This window comes from Loxodonta africana, chromosome 11 (genome assembly GCF_030014295.1).
Source record: "Loxodonta africana isolate mLoxAfr1 chromosome 11, mLoxAfr1.hap2, whole genome shotgun sequence".
Lineage (NCBI taxonomy): Eukaryota > Metazoa > Chordata > Mammalia > Proboscidea > Elephantidae > Loxodonta > Loxodonta africana.
Window position 1 is genome coordinate 55708845 of NC_087352.1, and position 22560 is coordinate 55731404.

Genomic DNA, 22560 nt, shown 5'->3' on the forward strand with positions numbered 1-22560 from the left:
TCGCTGCTGTCCCTTTCTGTTTTGCCCTGTCTTCAGCGTTCACACTTTCTTCTGGGTCTAGAAGGCAGGGGCCTAGCTACAGAAAATATCCAAAAATAGTGCCTAGGGAAATTAGTGTTAAATTGCTGAATGATGTTTCACAGCTGGCCATGGAAATTGTGATGACCAATAACAAAACCAAAACCAAACCCAGTGCCGTCAAGTCGATTCCGACTCTTAGCGACCCTATAGGACAGTGTAGAACTGCCCCATAGAGTTTCCAAGGAGCGCCTGGTGGATTCGAACTGCTGACCCTTGGGTTAGCAGCCACAGCACTTAACCACTACACCACCAGGGTTTCGGTGATGACCAATAGAAACTGCTAATTGACGGCCCACCTCAAGCAGTGTCCACAGCACCCCTGTCCCACCACCCCCTCTTTCTCCCAGTAAGGCCCTTGCTAGAAGGTGCTCAGAGCAGGGACCCTGAGTCCTTGGTCCAAAGGATACACTCTGCTCCAGACTCTTCTTCTTGGTGATAGGTTTGGCAAGATCTTGATTGGCAAGATCCAATTCTAATAATTCTTAATCTTAAATAAAAAAATAATTCTTAATCTTACCATATGTAAAATCAAAAGAATGTTGTTTATTTAACCTACATCAGTGGTTCTCAAACCTTAGCATGCACCCAAATCAGGGGGGTGGTGTATTAAAGCAGATTTCCGAAGTGAAAAGGAATACAGTGCTCAGGGGACACTGAGTTTCTGTTAAGGGTGATGGAAAATCCTGGGAACGGTTAATGGTGATGGTCGAACAACATGATGAACATAATGTCACTAAGCTGTACATGTGAAGATGGTTGAAATGTCAAATATTTTCTTATCCATATAAGTACCACAATAAAAATACATACATATTTCTCGTTCTCACTTCCAGACTTCCTGACTCGGTAGATCAAAGGTGGGACCTGAGAACTTCATTCTAACAAGCTCCCAGGAGATGCTGCTGCTGGTCCAGGAACCATACCTTGAGAATCCCTGCTCTACATACTGCAAGAGTCAAATAAGATAATACATGTAAAACTGTTTTCCTAAGATATAAATTGCAATATTAATGTAAGAGACTCATTTTTATTGTTATGCTCAATCTTTTAAAAAGGGTTCTCTGTCTGCAAACTAGATTTTAGGAGGGGTTTTGTTTGTTTTTTGAAAGCCTACAGTACTTTGTACTTTTTTTCTAATGTTGCTGATAGATTGCCTAGGATCAAAGTCGTTTTTACTCTGTTCTCATTATACCAACTAGATTTTCTCAAGATCAGTGAAAGAAAAATAATCTGCATCTCTTAATGGGGAGAGTGACAAAGAATGTGTGGCCATCTTTAATCTATTACGCAGGTTTTAACTAAAGCCAGATATTAAATTGGAGCAGAAGAAACCAAAGTCTTTCTCTAGTCTTAAAATAAGACATCAGTGGTTTTCAGGGAGTGATCTAGAGACCACAACATCAGCCAGAAACTTGGTAAAGTGCAAATTTTCAGGTCTAACCCAGACCTACTGAATGAGAAAACCTGCTTTACATTAAGGCAGAGAATTTTTCCCCTGACCCTGAATTTTCATGCATTAAATGTATAAGAGGAGCCCTGGTGCCAGTAGTGGTTAAGAGCTCAGCTGTTGACCAAAAAGGTTGGCAGTTCAAATTTACCAGAAGCTCTTTCCAAACCCTATGAGGCAGTTCTACTCTGTCCTATAGGGTCTCTATGAGTCAAAACCGGCTCAATTTTGCACCAGACAGTAACACCAACAATTGTATAAGATGGCAATGAATTTAGTTATAGTAAACAGCTATGTTTGTTTAGAAGCATGAATAACACATGAAGCTAAAGATCTGTATTCACTTGAAGCAATACACAATGTTTACATATGATTTAACGTTCAGAAAGTATTTATTGGGGTTTCTACATAATAAATTTGCATCTCCACGGCGGTTAATCTTCAGTAAATATGTTTTTAATATCACATGGGTTTTGCTTATTGTGCACTAACTGTCTTATTAAATTCCGTTTAAATCCATAGGCAAGAACGTTAATTTAAAGTGCCACCAAAACAACTGATCACAAAATCAATTACTGGCATGGAGCCCTGATGTTATTTAAATAAAATGGTGGCCTCCACTTGTTGGTACCAAAAGAAAAGCCATTAAACAGTTACATCACCAAGCACAGTGTATAAATGATCTTTTCAGATTGTTATGTATGTTTGTATTTGCTTTGAAAGGAAAAAGGCCATAGAGCTCAGGTACAATTTTGAGGAACAGAACACTTATAATGATAATTTGTCATTAAAATTCATAGCAACATGCATTACGATATATTTCTCTATCTATATAGTGCACTATACAGAACGTGACCACAGGGAGGAAATAAAAAAACTACAAAAAGCTGACACAAGAGCTAAATAATACTTGATTGCCTTAAGGCATTTAATGGAAGACTCAGCAGCCCTGGAACTTTAGTGGGCTGCAGATCCTCACAGCATCGCTGCCTAACTTTTAGTGCTTATAAGGAGGATCTTGGTCCATAAGCGGACCAAGAAAAGGTGTATTTATGTTTAGTGTCCTTTTTTCAGGAGTGAAGTGTTCAATGCATTTTAGAATTTTTTTTTAACCCAAAAATGTTTTGTTTCGTTTTTTTTAAGTTAGTTCTTAATAGACAATTCCTTAGCGTCTACCCTCCGTGGTAGTGTCAGTTAAGCTTGCCTGTCGTTTAGTGTGATCTTTTTAAGTAAAATTTCTGCAGGTCTCTATAGATTCCCATAAGGAAACTGGATGGTCTCCTCCTCTCAGAAATACTTAGCCTACCAAATTCAGAACTCTCAGCCAGAGCCTGCCTTCCATGAAGTGTTGCAAGAGCCCTCAAAACACTGCCTTGCTCAAAATGAGTTAGACTAATGGCATATATTCAGATGGAGTGAGAATCAGGAGGAAATATCACATGAAATAGTGTTGTTAATTACACAAGGAAAAGAGAAGCCATGAGATGGGATCTCCTGCAATATCCTTCTTCATGTTTCCCAACAAACTTCCTGGCATTTGTTTCAACTTTCTCCCCCTTCCTCCTCTCTCTGAGGACCACAAGTTTCTTTGCCCAAGACAATTCTGTGCTCTGCCTTCCTTCCCCTCTAGACTTCTCTAAAACTTTATTCCACTGGTCATTCCTTATGCTACCAGTGATCACCAGGAATATGACATTCCTTATGACTATGAGGCAGAAATCAAAACCAAAACCTAACCCAGTGCCTTCGATTCGATTCTGACTCATAGCGACCGTATAGGACAGAGTAGAACTGCCCCATAGAGTTTCCAAGGAGCGCCTGTAAGATTCAAACTGCCAACCCTTTGGTTAGCAGCCATAGCACCTAACCACTACGCCACCAGGGTTTCAGGCAGGAACAAGCACCCTAAATTACCAATTCATAAGTACAGCCCAAGAGAAGAAGAGGCAGTGGTCAGAAAAACAGGGTCTTGAGAACTCTAGGAGAGATCAAGACATCTTAAGAAACTTAGAGCCTACTGAGCATATGAAAACAGATCAAGTGACCTGGAAACACACTAAAGGCAATTTAGCATAAGGGGCAACAGCAAAGGGCCTGAAGCCAATCAGACTTCAAATTTGGCTCTGCAACTCGTTAACCATAACCTTGAGTAAGTTCCCTGAACTCTAAAACCTCTGCTGCTTCTCCTGGAAAATGGGGCTCATAATAACCTTTCCCACTAAGGCTGAAGGATTAATGGGATCTGAATGCAAAGAGCCTCCACGTGCCTGAGGGATAGTTGGGCCCTGTTTACTTTCCTATGGCTGCTGTAACAAAGAGCCACACACTGGGCAGCTTGAAACTACAGAAATTTATTTGCTTACATTTCAGGAGGATACAAGTCCAAAATTAAGGTGTCTATAGGGCCATGCTCCAGAGGCTCTAGGGAAGAATCCTCCCTTTCCTCTTCCTAGCTTCGGTGGATTGCCATCAATCGATGGAGTTCCTTACTTTATGGCAGCATAACTCCAATCTCTACCTCTGTCTTCACCTGGTCTTCTCTATCTGCTACTGTGTCTTCTCACAAGGACAGCAATCATTGGGCTTAGGTCCCATCCTATACCCAGGATGATTTCATCTCAAGATCCTTAACTAATTACATCTACAAAAACTCTATTTCCTAATAAAGTTACATTCTGAGGTTCTGGGTGAAATGAATTTTGGGGAACACTATTCCACCCACCTTAGGCCCTTTATATGTATTATTTTATTTCTCATGGAAAATGTCCAAGCATACTGACAAAAGTCAACACCTGCTTCTTCAAGCACAGTGCTTGAACTGGAGAGATGTAGCTGCAGATACATAAATCAGCCTAGCATCACCCACCTCCTGACCTATGTTTGTTGTTAGTTGCCCTCCAGCCAGTTCCGACTCATAAAGACCCCATATATTACAGAGTAGAACTTCTCCATAGGGTTTTCTTCGCTGTGATCTTTACAGAAGTAGGTTGCCAGGCCTTTCTTTCATGGTGCCACTGGGTGGGTTCGAAGAGCCAATCTGTAGGTTAGCAATGGAGCGCAAACTGTTTGCCCTATCTAGGGACCTTCCTCCTTACCTGTTGTTATGTGCCCTAGAGTCAATTCCAACTCATAGAGACCCTATAGGACAGAGTAGAACTGCCCCATAGGGTTTCCATAACAGTAATCTTTATAGGGTCCTTCTTCCTAGTCTGTCTTAGTCTGGAAACTCAGCTGAAACCTGTCCTCCATGGGTGACCCTGCTGATATCTGAATACCAGTGGCATAGTTTCCAGCATCACAGCAACATGCAAGCCCCCACAGTACAACAAACTGTCAGACACATCTACTTCTGAAAAGCATTAGCCAGTGAAAACCTTGTGAATAGCAGCGGAACATTGTCTGATATAATGCTGGAAGATGAGCCCCCCAGGTTGGAAGGCACTCAAAAGATGACTGGGGAAGGGCTGCCTCCTCAAAGTAAAAAAAAAAAAGTAAAGTAGACCTTAATGACGTGGATGGAGTAAAGCTTTTGGGACCTTCATTTGCTGATGTGGCATGACTCAATATGAGAACAAACAGCTGCAAACATCCATTAATAATCAGAACCTGGAATGTACAAAGTACGAATCTAGGAAAATTGGAAATCATCAAAAATGAAATGGAACACATAAACATTGATATCCTAGGCATTAATGAGCTGAAATGGAATGGTATTGGCCATTTTGAATCAGACAATCATATAGTCTACTATGCTGGGAATGACAACTCGAAGAGGAATGGTGCTGCATTCATCCTCAAAAAGAACATTTCAAGATCTATACTGAAGTACAACGCTGTCAGTGATGGGATAATATCCATATGCCTACAAGGAAGACCAGTTAATACGACTATTATTCAAATATACTCACCAACCACTAGATGAAGAAATAGAAGATTTTTATCAGCTGCTGTAGTCTGAAGTTGATCGAACATGCAATTAGGATGCATTGATAATTACTGGTGATTGAAATGTGAAAGTTGGAAACAAAGAAGAAAGATCAGTAGTTGGAAAATATGGCCTTAGTGATAGAAACAATGCCGGAGATAGAATGATAGAATTTTACAAGACCAACAACTTCTTCATTGCAAATACCTTCTTTCACCCAATGTAAACGGTGACTATACTCACCAGAGGGAACACAAAGAAATCAAATTGACTACATCTGTGGAAAGAGACGATGGAAAAGCTCAATATCATCAGTCAGAACAAGGCCGGGGCCGACTGCGGAACAGACCACCAATTGGTCATATGCAAGTTCAAGCTGAAACTAAAGAAAATCAGAGCAAGTCCACAAGAGCCAAAATATGACCTTGAGTACATCCCACCTGAATTTAGAGACCAACTGAAGAACAGACTTGAAGCATCGAACACTAGTGACCGAAGACCAGACGAGTTGTGGAATGACATCAAGGACATCATCCATGAAGAAAGCAAGAGGTCACTGAAAAGACAGGAAAGAAAGAAAAGACCAAGATGGATGTCAGAGGAGACTCAGAAACTTCCTCTTGAACGTCGAACAGCTAAAGCAAAAGGAAGAATTGATGAAGTAAGGGAACTGAACAGAAGATTTCAAAGGGAGGCTCGAGAAGAAAAAGTATTATAATGACATGTGCAAAGAGCTGGAGATGGAAAATCAAAAGGGAAGAGCATGCTTGGCGTTTCTCAAGCTGAAAGAACTGAAACAAAAATTCAATCCTCAAGTTGCAATAGTGAAGGATTCTATGAGGAAAATATTAAACGACACAGGAAGCATCAAAAGAAGATGGAAGGAATACACAGAGTCATTGTACCAAAAAGAATTAGTCAGTATTCAACCATGTCAAGAGGTGGCATATGATCAGGAACCAATAGTACTGAAGGAAGAAGTCTAAGCTGCTCTGAAGGCATTGGCAAAAAACAAGGCTCCAGGAATTGATGGGATATCAATTGAGATGTTTCAACAAACAGATGCAGCACTGGAGATGCTCAGTCGTCTATGCCAAGAAATATGGAAGACAGCTTCCTGGCCAACTGACTGGAAGAGATCCATATTTATGCCTATTCCCAAGAAGGGTGATCCAACCAAATGTGGAAATTATAGAACAACATCATTAATATCACACACAAGCAAAATTTTGCTGAAGATCATTCAAAAACGGCTGCAGCAGTATATTGACAGGGAACTTCCAGAAATTCAGGCCAGTTTCAGAAGAGGATGTGGAACCAGGGATATCATTGCTGATGTCAGATGGACCCTGGCTGAAAGCAGAGAATAACAGAAGGATGTTTACCTGTGTTTTATTTACTATGCAAAGGCATTCGACTGTGTGGATTGTAACAAATTATGAATAACTTTGTGAAGAATGGGAGTTCCAGAACACTTAATTGTGCTCATGAAGAACCTTTACATAGATCAAGAGGCAGTTGTTCAGACAGAACAAGGGGATACTGATTGGTTTAAAGTCAGGAAAGGTGTGCATCAGGGTTGTATTCTTTCACCACACCTATTCAGTCTGTATGCTGAGCAAATAATACGAGAAGCTGGACTATATGAAGAAGTATGGAGCATCAGGATTGGAGGAAGACTCATTAACAACCTGCGTTATGCAGATGACACAACCTTGCTTGCTGAAAGTGAAGAGGACTTGAAGCACTTACTAATGAAGATCAAAGACCACAGCCTTCAGTATGGATTACACCTCAACATAAAGAAAACAAAAATCTTCACAACTGGACCAGTGAGCAACATCATGATAAACAGAGAAAAGATTGAAGTTATCAAGGATTTCACTTTACTTGGATCCACAATCAACAGCCATGGAAGCAGCAGTCAAGAAATCAAAAGAAGCATTCCATTGGGTAAATCTGCTGCAAACGACCTCTCTAAAGTGCTGAAGAGCAAAGATGTCACCTTGAAGACTAAGGTGCACCTGACCCAAGCCATGGTATTTTCAATCGCATCATATGCATGTGAAAGCTGGACAATGAATAAGGAAGACTGAAGAAGAATTGACACCTTTGAATTGTGGTGTTGGCAAATATTCAATATACCATGGACTGCCAAAAGAAAGAACCAATCTGTCTAAGAAGTACAATCAGAATGCTCCTTCGAAACAAGAATAGCAAGACTGCGTCTTACATACTTTGGACATGTTGCCAGGAGGGACCAGTCCCTGGAGAAGGACATCATGCTTGGCAAAGTACAGGGTCAGCGGAAAAGATGAAGACTCTCAACGAGGTGGATTGACACAGTGGCTGCAACAATGGGCTCAAGCATAACAACAGTTGTAAGGATGGTGCAAGACCAGGCAGTGTTTCGTTTGTTGTGCATAGGGCCGCTATGAGTCGGAACTGACTGGACGGCACCTAACAACAACACCAACAACCTCTATAGGTGCGGACTGCCACATCTTTCTCCCGTGGTATAGCTGGTGGGTCAAACCTCTGACTTTTTGGTTAGCAGCCAAATGTTTTAAGGGCTCCTTTCCTCCAATGGCTTTAACCACTGCACCACCAGGGTTCTTTTCCTCCTCATCTAGTATCCCTAAATAGCAGGAAAGCTTTGGGGTAAAGTGGTAAAAAAAGAAGTTATTAATTCCACACTAGGAAAGGCAAAGGATGCACCCTTTGGTTCTTTGTTCCTTTGTTTTAATTTCAGGTTGGCTGCTTTAAATTGCATCTGAAAGGTAGAGTGTATAGAATGATAAGGTACAAATTATGAATTCTATGATGAATGAGGGTGTAAATTTTCCATTCTGCCTCTCCCGTTTGAGGCTATTCCTTTCAGGCCTTCCGCCTGCTCCCAAACCCCACTGACATATGTTTTTTGTGTATAGTACTGAGTAGGGAACAATAATATAACATGATGCTTAAGTAGCAGCTGCCTAAATGAGCACAGTTACAGTTACTTGGTGCATGAAACAAAGCACATGTCTTTTTCAGGTGGGGAGAATAAGAAAAAAAAGTAAAGCAAAGCAGAATAAATGGCTTTATTTTTGTAAACTGGGGTCACTATTTCAGTCTCATTTACATACTTGCCTGGAGGGACTCAGCTGCTCAAGGCAGGCCTTGGGCCCTTATTTGCATAAACCTCTTTCAGCTTCAGGGGGTGGCCTGTGGGAAGGACTTGGAGGGTTCAGTCATATTCCCTATGGTCAAGCTAGAATTCCCTTGGAAAGAGTGACTGGTTCCTGAACTTCAAACCACAGAGAAGACCCTTTGGCAAAGGGACCTAACCTGAACCCATGACAGTCAGTCATCCAGTGGCTCTCAGCAGGGACAAGGGCCTTGTGGAGACTTGATGAAGAAAGTGTGAAGCTGAGTCCTGTTGATCAGCTTCCTCCCTGTACTTCCTGAAGGGATGGGAAGATTTCAGTTGAAGGAAAGGAGACCACATTTTTACCATGAAGACTTCTAAATACACAAGATTACTCGGAGAGCCCTGAGGTGGGTGCAAGCAGTTAATGTGCTCAGCTGCTAACCAAAGTTTAGAGGTTCAAGTCCGCCCAGAAGCACCTCAAAAGAAAGGCTCAGTGATCTATTTCCAAAAAACCAGTGATTGAAAACTCCGTGGAGCATAGTTCCCTGCTGACATACACGCGGTACTCAGGAGCTGGAATCAACTCCAAGGCAGCTGGTACTGGTTCTGAGGTGGAGGAAGAATCACAGCAGTCTTGACATAACAAGCAGACATCCTGGAGGGTGGAGAGAATCTCCCTCCAGGGCGAGGCCAGAGAAGTTTTTTCCAAATGTATTTCAGGCCGCAGACCACGCCTCGCCACCCTTGGAGGCATCTCTAACTCAGTGGTTCACGATGGATGGTTCTCAGATCCTCAATATCAGCATCACCTGGAAGCTTTGTAGAAATGCAAAATCCCCAGCCCCACCCAGGTTTACTGAATCAGAGACGCTGGGGGTGGGGCCCGCGATCTGTGTTTAACAAGTTCCCCCGGTGATTTTGATACTCCAGAGTGATCTCTGCAGATGGCCAACAAAAAAAGAAGACCCTCAACGAGATCGATTGACAAGGTAGCTGCAACAATGGCCTCAAACACAGCAACGACTGTGAGGGCGGTGCAGAACCGGGCAGTGTTTCGTTCTGTCAAACATAGGGTCGGAGTTGGAACCCGCTAGACGGCACCTGACAACAACAAGTGATCTCTCAGTGTGGAGGGGAGCTAGAGGACTGGCTTTATGGTTTCTATGACAGCTAATTCTCTGCAGGGGGCTCCTTCTCATTGCTCAATAGTTAGCTGGTCCTTTGAAGCTCACCAGAATGCTACGGGACCTGCTTATCCCCTCACTGTCCTGTATACTTCTTCCCCTGACTCTCATCCAATTGAGTGTTGAAAGGTTGGTTCACTACGGAAGTTGCTGGCCAAGCTGTTCAGACACAGACCCTGCATGACCTGCAACTGTCCCTCTTCTCTTCCTCCTAGAGTCCTGTCTCTTCCTTACCCCTCTGACTAATTAGAAGTCCTGTCCATTCCCCTACCCCTCTTTAGAAATGAATCAAATCCTCCCACAAACCCTGACTCCTGGTATCTTACAAATGCTTCTGTTTCAGGCATTTGCTGAGTATTGGTAGCATTTCTCTTCTGCCTAGTTTTCTGTTAACCTCCCCAGAGAAGAGGGATGAGCTTTGGTCTCAGTGTTTCCTAGCTTTGCAGGGGGAGGCAAGGAGAGGGGGAAAGATGGTGCTCTATCTAGTTCATAGAGATGAAAGCAAGGGAGTGGGCGAGGGTTATTCTGAGGCATCCCATCTGAGCTGCAACTGATGTTTTCTTGAAGTTTCTGGAATCAGTCTTATCTAACTATGCAGAGGTTCATTAAAGGGAGCAGGGCATTTGTTAGGGATTTGGGAAGGAGACCATCCTAGTTCAAATCCCAGCTTCACTACTTAATTACAAGGGCTGGTTCTTCATTAAGTAGTTTCACCCCCAACCCTTGCTTTTGCTTCTGCTTCTGTAAAATGGTGACTAAAACATGCTTATCTTGTAAGGTTGTTGAGAGAATTGTGATAATATATGCAAACTGTTTGGAAGACTTATTTATGTGTTGTGTGTTTGCAGTTATTGGTTTCCTTCCGTAGAAACTTCCACTTAGTCAACATGAAAATGTTACATTCTTTCTATTTCTTATGAAATAATATGCCTGGCCTTAATATGCTAAAGGTTAATTCACCTGACCTTGGTGACATTGAAAGCCTTATCTCATTATTTGGCAATGAATGACATCACAGCCAAGGTGCTTCTCTCCGACCCAGCAGTTCTCAACTTTGACTGCACATTGGAATCACCTGGGGAGCTTTACAGAATACTGATGCCTGGGTCCCACCCCGGAGATGCTGATTTAATAGGTTTAGAGGCAGCCTAGGTATCAAGAGCTCTTAAAGTGTCCCAGGTGGTTCTAATGCATAGACAAGGTTGAGAACATTCCTCAGACCTCAGTGTTGTTGGGGGAAAACCCCAGGTTTCGCTCGAAGTGATTTGTTACAGCCAATAAACAAGAGTCCGAGGTGGGAGATCAGAAAGATGCCTTTCTTCCGTTGTAAAAGGAGCAATCGGGACTGTTGCCTCCAAGACTGCTGGCAGGCAGCTTGGGGAGGTGGGCTTTTACAGAGAGCAGATAAGGAAATGCAAATCCATCATGAATATTCAGGACTGACTTTCACACTGGCGCTCAGAGCTTGGGGATGACTGTGCATTTTGTTTAGACAAGGGTTCGATCCCCCAGGATGGAGGAAGAAGTTGATTTTCTTTCATTAGGGTGTTAAGTCTGTACCCAGAGTAGGGTTGAGGCCATCTATGGCCTGTTTTGCGGTTATCTTGTCAAGGACAATTGCAGAAGAAAGTGCCCCTTATTCTGCTGGGTGTAGGAGGAGAAGCCAGAGCAGGTGTTTCTTAGAAGAGTTGGCTCTGGGGCTGCCTGCCTCATCCATGTATGGGGGTGAAGTGGGAGGGGGTGGAGTGGGGGTGGGGTGGGGGTGGGGTATGAAGGTTAGATTCACCCATGCAAGAAACCAGGACGTTTACTTGTTGGGGGGAAAAAAAGTGTTTCAATGCTAAATACACTTTGGAAATCCTGGGTTAAACAACATTAAATAATAAACATTTGCTTGGTGTACAGCTTTTAAGGGTCTTTGGTATGTTAGTGGACATTGTCTGTCTCCAGGAGGAGGATTGCACACGAAGCATTCCCCAAGCTAATTTCAAACCACAGAAACTTTTTAGTGTGGAATGTCTTGGAGAACTGGTGATCTAAGGAACATGATTAGAAAAGCAGGGAATAAATGACAATGCCCCAAAACAGAGTGGGAAGCAAAAAATTGGGAACAGTAATACAGTCAGCCACAGAATATACTTATATACCAAAAACCAAACCTGTTACCATCAAGTCAATTCTGACTCGTTGCAACCCTATAGGACAGAGTAGAACTGCCCCATAGAGTTTCTAAGGAGCACCTGGTGGAGTCGAACTGCTGACTTTTTGGTTAGCAGCCATAGTACTTAACCACTATGCCACCAGAGTTTCCCATAGTGTATAGGGTCTGTAATAGTCTTAATTCATCCCTGTCCTTGAAGTGTGAATGCATCACCTTTGCTTTGCTCTGAAGAATCCTCCCCTGGAGTGGGAAGAGCATAGAGAAGGTTGAAGTGCAAAGGGAGGAAGGGGTAGAGCTGGGCAGAGGAAGGCAGCCCTGTATATGTGTTTGGCATGGGAATCCACTCAGAAGAGCCCCAACCATCTTGGTGCCTTAAATGTCCTGCAGGTTATTCATGCAGGGGGAGGGGAACATGGGTGTACAGTGGCATGGATAACCCAAAAGCGGGTAAGCCAAAAGTCGTTTATATTTGGCTATTTAATGCTGCTTGTCATTTTTGCAGCCAGCAAAGTTCCCTTCCTGATTGTACTTCACTGAGATCAATAGGAAGATTAGTTAGTATTCCCTAGGCACACAGCAGCTGATTGGAAGGAGGCAGGGCAAGGTGATGTTGGTCCACAAAAGTGGATAATTGGTTAACGTCTTCCTCCCAGCTGAATTCCAAGATTTGCACAGGGGCTGAGGGACAGCAAAACTTAGGAGTCTATCCAGCCCTTTCTCCAGTGATTGATTCTGCCTCCCCTCTGTCCCCCAGGATGCACACTCAAGATTGGCCAGGAAAGGCCCAGAGCTCAGCCAGATGACAGCCTGCAGATGGCTGCAGCCCCTGAGGAGGCTTCATGAATTTGTTTTCTTTATTCCCTTGTGTATGAAGAAGTGGTTGATAGCCTACTGGTTGCAAATGTGCAGGCGCTTCAGGGGGAGTCAAAAGTCATAAGGAGACACCGTCCTTGACTCCCCAAAATCATTGCTAACGCTGATAGCATTTTACAATGTTAAAGAACTTTGCATGTTTTAAGTGCTTCATGGTGGGTGGCCGGAGCTGTAGAGGCAGGTGACTGGAAGACACCTGGATCCAAGCCCCCTCCATGTTCTCTCTGTCTGCCCTCAGAGACATTCATCACTCATTCAAGCTTGGAGAGAGCAGATGAGCCTAGAAGATGGTGTCTGTGGGCTTATGAGTTTAGGAGACACTACTCCACCGAAATGGCTAAACTGCCAGCAGGAAATCTAACAACAGCAACCAAATACCTAAATCCTCTGTCCTGACGCTATTTTGCATCATTCCACTATCTAGTAAAATAATTCTACAGAGGTAGTATTGCCTGTAGTCATCAAAAAACAAGGAAAATCTGAGAAACTGTCACAGCCCAGAGGGGCCTAAGGAGACATGATGACTAAATGTAATGTGGCATCCTGGAGAAGATCCCGGAAGAGAAAAAAAACGTTAGGTAAAAACTAAGGAAATCTGAATAAAGTATGAACTTCAGTTAATTTAAAAAAAAAATGGATGAGGAGAGTTTGGTAGAGGAGACAGACAACCTCAGTAGCCTTGTTGATATCAGCATTTTAAAGCTGCAGATCCAGCCACTGGAACAGACTACCCTGCCAAATGAGAAGCCCCTTTGGAATCCACTGTAGGTATAAAGAATCATGTCTGGTGGTGGACTGTCTTCTACCACAATGGAAAGTTGTGATTCGGGCAGGCAATAAGGCCTGAAAATCCAAGTTAGCCAAATTCGCCAATGCAAAAATGCAGCTGAATCTACTTTAAAGGAGACCCGGCAACTTTCTGAATAAATTTCGTCATGAAATTAGTAGTACCACGGAGAAGATCAGCACCTGGGAAAACGCATCAATAATCAACTCAAACACTTGGTTCAAGATTATTGTGCCGCCCACTCCCAGGTGAATAAGACAAGAGATGATACCAGCTGGGAAACAGAGGAGAAACTGAAAGGGCCAAAATTTTTTCTAAAATCACGAAAGGGTAAATGAGAAATGGAAGAGTTGCAGCGTGTCTAACGGCACCATTATGGTACATATTAAGCAGAGCTCACCTGAAGCAACAGTTTAGAAGGACCTTAGAATTTGTGAAGTGGTCCCCGTCAAAAGTTAAGGTGAAGTATAATGTAGCTGGGTACATGGGTATAACGATTATTCCCGAATTGACACTGCAGTAGGTGCTTGTTAAAATGTACTGTTACTCCTGATTCTGATCAGTTGCTTTCTCATGTCCAGTTATGTTTCATTTTCCCTAGTTTTCAAAATTAGTTACACCTCGTAAAATCCACTTAACAGATATGTTGTTGATTTTAGTTGCTGTAGAGTCTTTTCCCATTCGTGATGAACCCATGTACAACAGAATGAAATAGTGCCCAGTCCTGTACCATCTTCAGGATACTTGGTGTGTGTCTTAGTCAGCTAGTGCTGCTATAACAGAAATACTACAAGTAATGGCTTTAACAAAGAGAAATTTATTTCCTCACAGTAAAGTGGGCTAAAAGTCCAAATGTAGGGCATCAGCTCCAGAGGAAGGATTTTTCTCTCTGTTGGCTCTGGAGGAAGGTCTTTCTCATCAATCCTCCCCTGGACTAGGAGCTTCACCACGCAGGGACCCCAGGTCCAAAGGGCCCGCTGTGCTCCCAGCACTGCTTTCTTGGTAGCATGAGGTCCCCCGTCTCTCTGCTCACTTCTCTCTTTTATATCCCAAAAGAAACAGGCTCAAGACACAACCCAATCCCATAGATTGAGTCCTACCTCATCAACACAACTGCTGCTCATCCCCCTTCACTAACATCATAGAGGCAGATTTACAATACATAGGAAAATCACATCAGATAACAAAATGACAGACAATCACACAATAATGGGAATCATGGCCTAGCCAAATTGAGACACATATTTGGGGGGGGGGACACAATTCAATACATGACAGTATGCTCAAGTCCGCTGTTGTGGCCACTGTGTATTTTGAGTGCCTTCCAACCTAGAGAGCTCATCTTCCAGCACTATATCAGACAGTATTCTGTTGTGATCCATAGGGTTTTCATTGGCCAATTTTCAGAAGTAGATCACCAAGGAATATCTAGCTATCTAAAATATTTACGTATACAATATATATTTACATATGTATCTAAATATATATATACATATATAGTATTATGATGAATATTATTTAAAGCTTTTGAGAATTAATACAATGTTTAATGAAGTAATTTTAAATGATCCTTAAATATAATAGTCATTATCTCACTTAACCTGAGGAATTCCATGAAGAAGTCATACCAGGTACACCCTCTCCTCACTTAATCGACATGGTTAGGTTCCAAAGACAAGGAAAATTGACATTTATGGGAAAATGGAAGATGACTACATCATTACATAACTGCCAAATTACATCATTACATCACTGCCAAATTACATATTTGCATCACTGTCAAACCACTGAGAGTCACGGCCCAGCCAAGTTGACACATAACATTAACCATCACAGCCAGCGTTACTTTCACCTCGCACCTCGGCGTTTGTTAATGCCAGGCATCTTTAATGTACAAAATCGTCTGGTAGTAGGTTTTTTACTATTGTTGTAAATGCAGAATGTCAGATAACAAGCTAGTCAATAAGTGAGGAGTAGATATATTGTAATCCTCATTTTACAGATGCAGAAACAGGCCAAGGGACGTTAAGTGACTTACTCAAGGTCATAGAGTTAGTTAGAAGAGCTTGCAATATACTTAGGCTAATAAAACACATCTAGGCAATTAAAACCTCCCAAACAGAATTAGAAGCTTGTGTTTTTCTCAGTCAAATTCCCAAACTCAAAAGATGTCCTCCTAACTCAGAAGATCTCCATGCAAACAAGCATCCGTCTCTGCCTAAGGGTTAAAAGCAAACTTGCCTTCTTCAAGCTTGCAGATAAAGTAGAAATATTGGTGCAAGACTTTTACAGTTCATTAACTGTCATCCAGAGCAAGGAAGATTTGTGGCTTGCTTAAGGGGCCGTTAGACAGGGGTATGACAAACATGCTAATAGGCTTAACTCTTTTAGCAGTAGGCCATGTCACCAGACCAAGAAAGAGGCCATCAGCACCCAAACAAAGGCAATGAGGCCATCACTCACACTCAGACTAGACTGCTTTGAGTCCTCAAATTAAAAATGAAAAAAAAAATCTCTAAAAGATTTTGTGTTTAGAGTGATTTTTATATGCTTTCTTGTCTCCATTTTAAAATCAATATTTATAAGCCACTCCTGGAAGAACTATATTGTTAGTATTTGATAGTATAAATTGAGTATTACAGCTATCAGCTACGTGTTCCTAGGTCTTTAGATTTATAATCAGTGTTTCATATATGTCAGCGTGAAGGACAAAAGCTGGGCCAAAATCTATGGGGGAAAAGAGCAATTAACATATCTATTCAATAACCAAGCAAAGTATACTTATAGTCTCAACAGCATTGCTTGGTATTCTTCCCATGACAGCCTGTTTACTCCAAAATAAATTTCAAAAGAATCGACTGATTTGGACCAAATTTCTAACCCTGAAGGCCGTAAGAAAACACCTTGAATTTGATTGAAGGTCATTCAGCCATCTTGGAAAAAATGGTGACTGGGATTTTTCAAACAGGCTTATCTTTTGTGATTGTACTGGATGAAGTTCTAACTGTTACTCCTATTGCCAATGCTTGCTGTTTATGTGGGTGAAATAAAGTACTCTGTTCCATTTACATAATTAATGCCTTATGTTAATTAAGTGATACTGTGTTGTATTTATCCAGAAGTAAATCAGAATAGCTTGCATTTCACAGAAAGGCTATATACAGTTAATATTTCTCCATGCTGAAAATTGCAGCCAAAGCATACGCTATTATTTATGGTAACAAACAATTATCCTTTACAATAGAAATAAAAACAGAAATCTGATTCATGACTATGCTTTTATTTATTCCTCCCTGCTGTGGACTTTATTACCTCTTTTCAGTCTTGGAACATATTGAGAAAGAGTGTCTTGTACACGCATGTATGTGGGTGTATGTGTATGTGCATGTGTGTGTGAGTGTACACAGTCAACAAAATGTAACTCCACTCATTATCTTTAACTACACATCTAGTATCTAACAGCATCTAATAAATGTTTAGCAAATGAGTATGACAAATGTTACTGAAAATTTTAATCTAGAGCTAAGATTATTATTTACATAGTCTTTAAAAAACCAAACCCATTGCTGTCGCGTTGATTCCAACTCATAGTGACCCTATAGGACAGAGTAGAGCTGCCCCATAGAGTCTCCAAGGAGTGCCTGGTGGATTCAAACTGCCAACCTTTTGGTTAGCAGCCATAGCACTTAACAATTACACCACCAGGGTTTCCTATATAGTCTTTAGATATGATTATTAATATAATTATTTTTTCAATGAGTGATACAGAAATTATTATGGCAATCTTTGGAGATCATAAGCATGTTGCCAATGATCAGTTATTAAAAAAAAAAGATAGTTATTAATCTTGGATTCAAACTGTATACAGGATGCTTGCTTTACTTTTAGAAATATGAACAAATATATTTATAGAGATATCTCTATAAAATAGCTCTATAGATATCTGTATATTCATATCCCTATATATGTGTGTATGGAGAAAGAGAGAGAGGTATCTATAGATATCTAAACCTATATACTAACAATCCATGCACTAATATCCCACTATTTTAACCACTGGAATTAAATGTTTTAATATATAACAAAGTTACCTATCCCTCATTTATCATCTTTGCCAGAGATTTCCTGGCTACACTTATTTCTCAGTTTTCCATATGAGCTTTAAAATCACCTTGTCTATTTCAAAAAAATCCATTTGTAACATTAAAATTATATTAAATTTGAAAATTAACTTGAGAGAATTGATATTTTTGTAATGTTGAGTCTGCCTACCCAAGGATATGTGTATGACCAAAGTGGTTACCTATTTACCAAAATAGTCCCAAGATTGCTGTGGATAGACGATGCCCAGCTAGAGGCTATATTTCCCACCCACCCTTATAGCCAGGTGTGGTCATGTGACTAGTTTTTACCAATAAGAAGGTGAGCAAATGTACTGTGTCATTTCCGGGCCAAGCATTTAAGATTTGTCTTTGTCACACTCTTTCTCTTTCTGCAAGCTGGAGGCAATCAGTCAAGGGAAATCGATAAGACGAAAGGAGTCTGGGTCCCCAAACAACTCATGGATCATGACCTTCCAATAAAGATACCTTCCCCAAACTATTGTATGAACAAGAAATCAGTTTTAGTGTACTTAATTCATTATACCTTTTAGGCTCAATTTTTAGGTTTGATTTTTTTTAAAAAAACACCAGGTTCCTCAAATCTAATACACTACCACATGTCTTTCTGTTTGTTCATTTCTTCTTTTGTGGCTTCCCATAGGTCATGTGCATTTCTTACTAATTTTATTCATTGATATTTTTACCTTTTTAGTTGCTCTTGTAAAAGGGCTATTCCATGATATCTTCTAACTGGCAGTCATTTGTGTATATGAAAGCAATGGGTTTCTGGACTTTTTTTTTTTTTAATAATTTTTATTGTGCTTTAAGTGAAAGTTTACAAATCAAGTCAGTCTCTCACACAAAAACCCATATACACCTTGCTACACACTCCCAATTACTCTCCCCCTAATGAGACAGCCTGCTCTCTCCCTCCACTCTACCTTTTTGTGTCCTTTTCGCCAGCTTCTAACCCCCTCCACCCTCTCATCTTCCCTCCAGGCAGGAGATGCCAACATAGTCTCAAGTGTCCACCTGATCCAAGAAGCTCACTCCTCACCAGCATCCCTCTCCAACCCATTGTCCAGTCCAATCCATGTCTGAAGAGTTGGCTTCGGCAATGGTTCCTGTCCTGGGGCAACAGAAAGTCTGGGGGCCATGATCACTGGGGTCCTTCCAGTCTCAGTCAGACCATTAAGTCTGGTCTTATGAGAATTTGGGATCTGTATCCCACTGCTCTCCTCCTCCCTCAGGGGTTCCCTGTTGTGTTCCCTGTCTGGGCAGTCATCGGTTGTAGCTGGGCACCATCTAGTTCTTCTGATCTCAGGATGATGTAGTCGCTGGTTCATGTGGCCCTTTCTGTCTCTCAGGCTTTAATCACCTTGTCGGACATTATTTTTAAATCACTGTTGCTGTTTTGTTACTTCAGTAAATTTTTTTATTGTTATAGATCTTCAGTTAATTATCTCAGATTATTTATCATGTCAACTGCAATTTTTTATAGATTTATTTTCCTATTTTTAGATTTCTGATTTGTTTACCTTATCTAATTGCATTGACTACTACCTCCAGTATACATAACGGCAATAGTAGACAAACATGTCTGCTTCTCGACTTTAGTAAAAACATCTCTAGTGCTTCCTTCATTATGGATAATGTTGGCTTTGGGCTAAGAGATATATTTATCATGCTGAGGATATAGCTACTAATTCATTTTTTACTGTGTTGAGAAATAAAAAATGCTAAATATTTTTCAGTGTCTATTTTTCTCTTTCAGTTAATTATTATGGTAGAGTCTTAATATATACTTCTAATACAGAGCCCTTGTACTCCCAGAATTAAGCCCATTTTTTTCACATATATGAATCTTTTAAAGTAGTGTTGAATTCTGTTTAATACATATATATTTTTTAATCAAAACCCATGGAAGCAGCAGTCAAAAAATCAAATGGCATATTGCCCTGGAAAAATCTGCTGCAAAAGACCGGTTTAAAGTTCTAAAAAGCAAAGATGTCACTGGGAGGACTAAGGTGCACCTGATCCAAGCTGAGGTATTTTCAATTGCCTCATATACAAGCAAAAGCTGGACAACAAATAAGGAAGACTGAAGAAGAATTGATAGCTTTGAATTATGGTGTTGGGGAAGAATATTGAATATACCATACCATGGACTGCCAGAAGAATGAACAAATCTATCTTGGAAGAAGTATAGCCAGAATGCTCCTTCGAAGCTAGGATGGTGAGACTTTGTCTCACATACTTTGAACACGTTATCAGAAGGGATCACTCCCTTGAGAAGGACATCATGCTTACTAAAGTAAATGGTCAGCAAAAAAAAAGGAATACGCTCAATGAGATGAGTTGACACACTGACTGCAACACTGGACTGAAACATAGCAATGATCATGAGAATGGTGCAGGACCAGGCAGTGTTTCATTCTGTTGTACATAAGGTCGCTGAATCGACAGCACCTAACAACAACAATAACAATGATTTGTTTAGGTTATCTACATTAATATTCATATCAGGTTATCCACATTAATATTCATACAGAGGTTTTAGCTATAACTTCCTTTCTCTGCATTCTTTATCAGGCTTTGATATTAATAGTTTACTCACTTCATAAAAAAATATGAATTTATTTCTTCTTATTCTCGAGTCTTGAATAGTTGAAATATTGGTCTTTAAAGTCTGTTTTTTGACGGTGCCCGGCTACCACCACTGACTGTTTTGACAGGGATCACAATACAGGGTCCTAGACAGGGAAGGAGAAAAATGTAGAACAAAATTCAAACTCACAAAAAAAGACCAGGCTAACTGATTTGACAGAGGCTGGAGAAACCTCGAGAGTATGTCCTCTGGGCACCCTTTTAACTCAGTAGTGAAGTCACTCCTGAAACTCACTTTTCAGCTAAAGATTAGACAGATCTATAAAACAAACAATAACACATGTAGTTCAATCATGTATATGAGACTAAATGGGTACACCAGCCCAAAAACAAAGATGAGAAGGCAGGTGGGGACAGGAAAACTGGATGAATGGAAATGGGGAACTCAAGGTCAGGAAGGGAAGAGTGTTGACACATCACAGGGTTGGCAACCAATACCAATGTCACAAAACAATTTGCGTATTGTTTAATGAGAAACTAATTTGCTCTGCAAACTTTCACCTAACGCACAATAAAAAAGAAAAACTTTAAAAAAAAAAAAAGTCTGTTCCTTAAAGGTTTGATAGACTTCCTCTGAGTAAAGAAAGTGAACCCAGTGAGGTTTACCTATTTACCTATTTCTTCTATTCAAGTTATCGTAATTGTATTTTCTGTCTCCTCTGGTGTCAGTTTTGATCAGTTACGTTTTCCTTGAAAATGATTGACTTAAACCAAGTCTTCAAGATTACTTACATAGAGGGGCAGATAGTTGTTAAATTTCATGTAATTCTGTGTTCCTTTATTATTTTCTTATGTATTTGGGCTTTTCTTACCTATGGCTCCCTTGAAACTCATATTGTTTCCCCTTGCTTAGATTAGCTACTGCTTCATTTATTGTTTTGTTTTTTTTTTAAGTGCTGGCTTTTGGCTGTTCTTGTCTGTTGATTTTCAGTTTTCAAACTTGCTAATTTCTGATTTTGTATGTAATAATTTATTGTCTATGCTTTTTTCAGTTCATTCTGTTGCTCTTTTATTAACTTTTGAGTTACATAACTAATTTGTTTTATTCCTTTTTTTTTTTTTTTCCTTTTTTCATCAGTAAGAAATTTACTTGTTTAAAAAAATAAAAAATCCAAATGCTGGCATCGTCCAGAAAAATTTAACAGGTTTAGTTATAATTGTCATAAAGTTGAACTGCTGAAACTTGTTCACAGGAACATTTTTATTTGCATTAACGCTTTATGTCCCTGCATTTATATTAAAAATTCACACACAAATGAAAATGGAAAAACTGCCAGTACCTGATTTCTGTCATCTATTTCTCCATCCTCAATTGTATGCTTAGGTACTTTTGGCCCCATGGAAAAAGTATACCTAATATTCAAAACTACTAATAACAGGAAGAAGTTTTTTTTTTTTTTAAAGAATGAAATGTTCCCCATAATAGTGGATTCTTAAGCACGTTCTCCATGTGTGTGACATGCTAGCAGAATGCCTTTTGGCATAATTGTTACATGTTTGGCATGGATAGCACACAGGTTGTGTCTTCAAAAAGGCCAACCAGATAGGCCTCACTTGCCTCCTGCAAAGCACCAATAGATGTGCTCTGGAAGTACAGATCTGTTTTAAAGTCTTGAGCAATTTCTCACACCAGGTGCTGGAAGGGAAGCCTATGAATCAAAAGTTTAATAGATGTCTGGTAACATCTAATTTCATGGAGTGCCACAGTACTAGGCCTGTAACAATGAGGCTTCTTCACATTGCCAGCAAATGACTCACTCTTGCAAGCAACTTTTGTAGACAGTTGCTTCCTGCGCGCTTTACTACTGGTTGATTTGTGGGTAGCATGTGTATGAGCCATGGTATAGAGACCGCCTCACTCAGCTCCCTTCTCCTTCAACTGGAATCCAGCAAGCTAGAGGCAGCGCTGGCATTAGGGAGCAATAGCTGCAAGTATAATTCTTTATTCATTCTTTTTAATGATATAAATATATAAAATGATGAATTTTCCTTTGGTGACTTCTTTGTATTTTATATGCCAAAATAGTCACATATAGTGTGTTTATACGGTATTATTAAGAAATCATACAATTTTGTATTATCTATCATCATTTTTTTTTTTTTATCATCATAGACCCAGAAGTTCTATGTGAGAGCTTTTTCTCTGATTTTCTAATTGGAAGGCATTTTTTTGTTATTTGATTTTGTTTTTAATTTTTA

General features: G+C 40.5%; 1 pseudogene; it reads right to left on the minus strand.

The window, feature by feature from the left end:
- Nucleotides 1-21397: 21397 nt before the first annotated feature.
- On the minus strand, nucleotides 21398-22201 carry LOC100668152 (uncharacterized; annotated as a pseudogene).
- Between the last annotated feature and the right edge of the window lie 359 nt (nucleotides 22202-22560).